Here is a 6,000-nt window from a genome sequence, read left to right as displayed (position 1 = left end):
GGGCCTTTTCTGGGGCAGGCAGGTTGGGGTGTAGAGCAGCATTTGTCATCGCCAATCATTGTGATTGGTTTTATAAGCACTCTCTTCTGTGGGCAAGCACCTATGTGCCTCTTTGAGTACTGAATCCTCCACAATGCAGATCCTGGCTCCGGGGTTCCCTCCATCAGGCCCCCCTCACAGCTCTCTGTGCCTGGGTACCTGATACAAAATGCACAGGCATAACCAGCCTTATTCCTTCAATCCTTTCCTTCTAGGCACACTCAGTATATCCTTCAGACCTTTGTTATAAACACCCCTCCCAGGTCCTCCTTTGTGTTTTCCCTTCCATTTCTACTAAAACCTATTCCATGGAAAGAAAAGGGTATCACCCATTGTACCCATTGTACTGGGACAGACACATTAGGCTCCTTCTCTGATTTCCTTAGCTACAGCTGCTGCCACTCCCTCCTTTCCCTCCCCTCCCCTCCCCTCCCCTCCCCTCCCCTCCCCTCCCCTCCCCACCTCTTCCCCCCACCTCTCCCCACCTCTCCCCACCTCTCCCTTCTCATCTTCCTTCTCCCTCTTCTCTTTCTCCTCCTCCTCGACCTCCTTCTCCTTCTCCTCTCCTTCTTCTCTCTCTCCCTCTCAGTGCCCCATATATCCCACTTTGCACTCCCACCCCCCCGACTTTTGCAGTTGACCGAAGCACCACCTTGGAAGGTATGGCATTCCACTCCTAAGATAAGGATCTGAATGACATAATCTGGAAGTCTGGGGGGTGGGGGGGGGGGGAGAAGCTTCTTCTGGGGTGAAACTTGACAAATGGGAGGTGAGACATAGGTGGGGTGTTCTCTCTCCTTTCTCTTTCCTGTGCACCATTGTGAGTATGAGATGCCTTTCTCCTTGTGCTCTTTCCAGAGAAGTCCCTTGTGTCGAGTAAAGAGCTTCTGTTAAGCCCCTGGCTCTTTTTCTCAGCTAGCACCGGCCAGAGTATGAAATCCATTCTCACCTTGACTTACCTTACCCGCATTTGACCTTCACCCCCTGACCTCTCACTTCACCCCCTGACCTCTCACTTTTATGCCCCAGTCTCTGCTTTTCTAGAGGACCAGGGCCCAAACATTTGGGTGAGATCTGTGGGTGAAACCTGTTAGATCCAGGCACACCTGTCTACTTCTCCTCACAGGGATTTCAGACATCTCTAACTGTGGCCTTTACATTTGTTGTTCACTTAAGAAGGGTGTGAGGGAGGAAGAGAAGCTCTGAGGCAGGGGAAGAGGAGAGACAGAGGGTCTCTCACTTGCTCCTAAAAGCCCATTTCCAGATGGGAATTCTGCTGTTTGTCTATATACAACGTTCCCAGCTTTTTAGAAACAGACCAGGCCTGGAGCACAGAAATCTTCATGGGGGTAGGATTTAGAGAGAACAGTTTGGCAAGCTTTTTCCAGGCTGGGAGGAGATCGGAAAAGGCTCCTTTCTGTCCATCGACTAAAAACTTGCTCAGAAAGGAGACATCATAGCAGGCACAGTTTAGCCACTGTGAAGGACTTCTGTTCAATGAAAGGATTTAGAAAAAAATGAACTGCAGAGTGCATAAGGAGTCTTGAGATGGACTTTTTATCTGCATTGCTTCTCTTGTGGTGTTTTAATTTTATTTGCCTTTTGAAAAATGGGGCCGTGTCAATAGCAGCCCGTCACTCCATCAGCCGGGCCCACATGCAGAGCTCACAAAGGTACATGGCGACGGAGGCAGGCAGTCTTTCCCCTCCTGCCCTTGGCTCTCTGGAATCCTACATTTGGCACGAGTGCCCGTGACAGGCTGCTGAGAGGCAGTGATCTGCTCTGCAGCGGGTATCTGGTAAAGAAGAACATCTCCAATGTGCAAATTGCAGAAACTGGCTTCTCCCTCTGTTCTTCTGCCGGGGAACGAAGACCGCACAGAGAACACAGAATGCATGAGGAACGTTCGTTTCTGTTCCACTGTCTGTAGATGCTGTGTTTTATGGATTAAGGGAAGACAGAAGGAAGGACCAGACTAGAATGACTGGGTGTGGAGGTGATCCAGCCACATGGCCCAGGGAAGACAGTTTTAGCCACTAAAAGCCCAAAATGCCACGTGAACACCACGTGTCTCCATGCTCTCGTGGACTTAAACCCAACATGCCACAAACTAAGTTCATCATCTTCCCTCCAAGGCCTGTTCCTTCTTCTGTGGTGGCCCTTCTGTCAACCTGCAGCCTTGTCCCCTGCCCATTTCAACCTAACCTCAGGAACTTGGATCATCCTGGACTCCTCTCTTCATTATCCCCACATCCCATCACCAAATCTCATTGATTTCTTTTTCCAAGACTCTAAAATGCTAACATCTCTGGGGCATCTATGCCCGCATCTCCACTTTTCCATCCTAGCATCCCAAATGACTGCAAATGGCATTGTTCTTACTATAGTCCTACCCATTCCTGATGCTGCAGCAAATTAAATTGAAAAAAAAAATGCAAATCGTATTATTACCCTTCCTGCTATAAAGCCCTTGACTGTCTTCCCATTGCCCTTTGAGCTCTCCTTCAGTGCCCTGTAAGTTTGCGTTCAAGTCTCAAGGTCCCTCACCAAAGACCTTTCTCATACCTTGCTGCCACCCTTACCTGCCCATCCCGGCTCTCCGCTCCTGGGTCCCTTTACATGCTCCACACTGAACCTGGAGCCTCTGAATGTTGTTCACTCTGCCTGGGAAGACCTCTCTCTAGTCCCCTTCATAATAAGCTTGCTCTTGTTTACTCGCCTAAGTTTTGCATTTCTCTCTCAACTCTCAGTGCCATGGAAGAAGGTACCATGTCTATTTGGGTGACCATTGACTCTTTAGCACCCAGCACAGTGCCTGGCACTGAGTAGATGCTGAAAAACATTGTATCTATATACTTTTTGCCTTTAGAAATACTGCAAAGCCTTGGGACCACTGGTGATTTTTTATTTCTGCTTTCTAGCTCAAAACAAGAAGGACAGAATATTCTATTATCATTTGGACTTGAGTGGAACTTATTTATATCTGTGTGTTAAGGCTTCCAGGCATTTGCATCTGAAGCTTTTTATTTATACGTGCAGAATGAAGGGATTTGTGTTTCTTTAAAGGAATTTTTGGCAATAGCCAGCAGGTGGGTTCATTAAGGAAGCAACAGAACACTCTTATCCCTATTTTTATTTCTTTTTCATGGTTTGGAAACTGAAAAACAGACAAGCAGCTGAGGCCAAAAAAAGAAAAGTGGGGGCTACACTCTGGCTTCGGAGCTCTCTTCTCATCCCCTTTAAAAGGATTGACCAGCACTATATGCTAACTAATTTTGATGTAAATTTTAAAACATAAAAAATAAAATTATAAAAAATCTAAAAAAATAAAAAATAAAAGGATTGACCAGGTTCCCCATCTGAAGGAGCTGGGCTGCTAGCCCACTGGGAAGGCAGCTCTGTGGAGTAGGAGGAGCCAGCACTGCCCTCAGGCATCCTGAATTCCAAGCTTCTGTTAGTCCTGAGGCCGAACTAACACTTAGTTTGTGACCCAGTTTCTTCATTTGTAAACCAGACTAAATCTCTGATCTCAGGATTATTGTGAGGAATAGAGGAGGTAATGTGCAAATTATTATAAGGTGCAAATATCAATTCAAGGCGATCTGGGGGAACCACTGAACCAAATCTCCCAAATACAAAAATAAGGTCTGGGATTTTTTTGTCGTGAGGTGCCCCCACCAGTGTAGCGCCCCCATGTGGACATGTGTCAGCAACTTTAAGACTAATGCTGCATATTTGCATCTCTCCCTATTCCAGTGGTTTGTAAACTCACAGATGGGTCTGAATCATCTTACATTCCTAGTCACCAACAATGTTCAACACCCGGTAGGCTTTGCATAAATGTGTGTTGAATGAATGTAAGGTGGGAAGCAAGGAGGAGAAAGGTATGAAGGTCAATAGTGGAGGGGTGGGCTAGCTCCCTAGAGAAGTTTACATTTTCTTAGAAGTCAGGGAGAACAAGGAGAAGAGCCAAATTATGGTATGCCTTCTAACTCCTGTGGCTCCTATCCCAAGTCCTAGAACTCTCCTGGACCTGAGCCAGCTTCAGGGATGGGGTTGGGGAGGGAAGGAGGTGCTCTTTATCTAGGCTCGATTCAGCTGCATGGGTCTCTCCTTGAGGGGGGCCCTGCTGAGGTACCGGGAAATGTGGTGTAAGAATGCCCAGCTTTCAAGATGCGGGAGACTTTCAAGAGACACGTGTCTCCAAACAAAGCTGTTAGAGCTAAAATACAAAGAAACATGCCTTCTCAGTCCCTAAAACATCTGTCCATCCGTCGAAGATCTGCGAAGTCCCTGCTGTGTGCTGCACTAGGTGTTGGAGTGACAGGAAATGAATCATACCCTGAGCTCACCAGCCCAAGCAGGGGTGGAGTATGACTTCTCTTTCATCAGGAAAACCCACGGAGGAGGGCGCAATGTCGCAGACCCTGGCAGGGGAAGAACGCAGCCCCTGCCACCTGGCAAAACTCATACCGCCACCTTTCTCTCCACTGCTCTGGTATCACCGCTGGCCTGTGGGTGCCAAGGTACCTCGTGCCGGGAACTCCGGGGACTCCCTTGGGCCTTCCTCCTTGCTGGGAAATGGTACATCACCAAACAGGATGTTGGCCACGCAGAAAGCTTTTGGAATTACTCGAACGCTTTCCGCAGCACGTCTTTTCCGGAGGCAAAAAATAAGGAAATCATTCCTTCAGGGCCCCAAAGATTTTTTTCTTTTTTAAAAGGGGAATGGTTTTTCATTGTGAACTGAAACCAGGTCTCCCTTCCCCCCAGGGATGGAGCCTATTTGTCAGCACTAGCCAACACCTGGGAGGTGATGATCTAGGTACTTTTCTAGGGTCAGAGAAAACTGGTCTTCAGAACACATCTTCCCTGCTGGCTGCTTCCCGCATCTATGTGTCCGGTGGCACAGTGGAGGCAGAGAGAGAACAGCCCTGCACTGGATCACCAAGTGTCCTTCAGCGGATAGAAGATCACTTCAGGGGAGATGAAGCAGCCACAGAAGGAGAAAATGGTAATGACTCTACTGCTCCTGGGCCCCATATTGAATCTATCCTGCTCTCCAGCTTTTTCCACACACAAAGCGAGGGGCTTTGTCATTTGAAAAGATCGCACCAGAGCATCGGTGTTGACTGAGCCTTCTCTGCCAGAGACACTTTCTTAACCCATTTAACGAGCAGGGGCTGCCAAGGGCTCCCGGCCAGTCCCACGTAGGCCTGGGGACACCTGAGCGGGGTTTTGCCACGATTCTGGCCAAGCGTCTTGAAGCTCTGTGCTTGGATGTGCTAAAACCAACTAGCCTTCAGCAGGGAGCCCCCTCCACTCCCAAAGCTGCCGAGTCAGGCAGCTGGACTACGAGGGTTTTCTTTCTTGGCCTTGAGGAGGGAACCAAAGGAAGCTGCCTCCATTCATGCCCGCGGTGTTTCTGAACAAAGGGGCCTGTGTATATGCTGCAACAACAGTGTCTCTGGACCCAGAGCACGGGCATCGCTTGATGCGTCGGGCTGGAGCGCCAGCAGCGTGGCGGAGGGTATGTGTCGGAATACAGATTGCTGCCCAGCCTTTGGGGCAATGCCCACCACGCGGGGGGGCTCGGCTCTGGCAGCCTGACATTCGGCTGTCAACAGCTTGCAGGCCTGTTGGCTGCATGGCCAACATCCTGTTTGGTGATTTGACAAGAGTCCCAGACTCTCTTTGCATATCAGAACTCGGGTCTCCGTGCGCCCAGCATGGGATGACTGCATCTGGTCAACTGCAGCGTTCTCTGCCATTGATGTCACTCGCCCAGCTCACAAAATGCAGCTGGAGACTCCGCTAGAGCCCTCAACTTATTACCCTTCATCCACACTCTTCCTGTAAAGTGGGGACTCATTATTCGTGAAAAGACACCAGTATCTGTTGAAAGACACTGTCTTGAAAGAGGGCTAAACTACTTCACCAGATTCTGATAAAGAGAGAAAA

This window comes from Leopardus geoffroyi, chromosome B1, assembly GCF_018350155.1.
Source record: "Leopardus geoffroyi isolate Oge1 chromosome B1, O.geoffroyi_Oge1_pat1.0, whole genome shotgun sequence".
Taxonomy (NCBI): Eukaryota; Metazoa; Chordata; class Mammalia; order Carnivora; family Felidae; genus Leopardus; species Leopardus geoffroyi.
The sequence above is the reverse complement of the archived record's forward strand: the minus strand, read 5'-3'. Positions refer to the sequence as shown.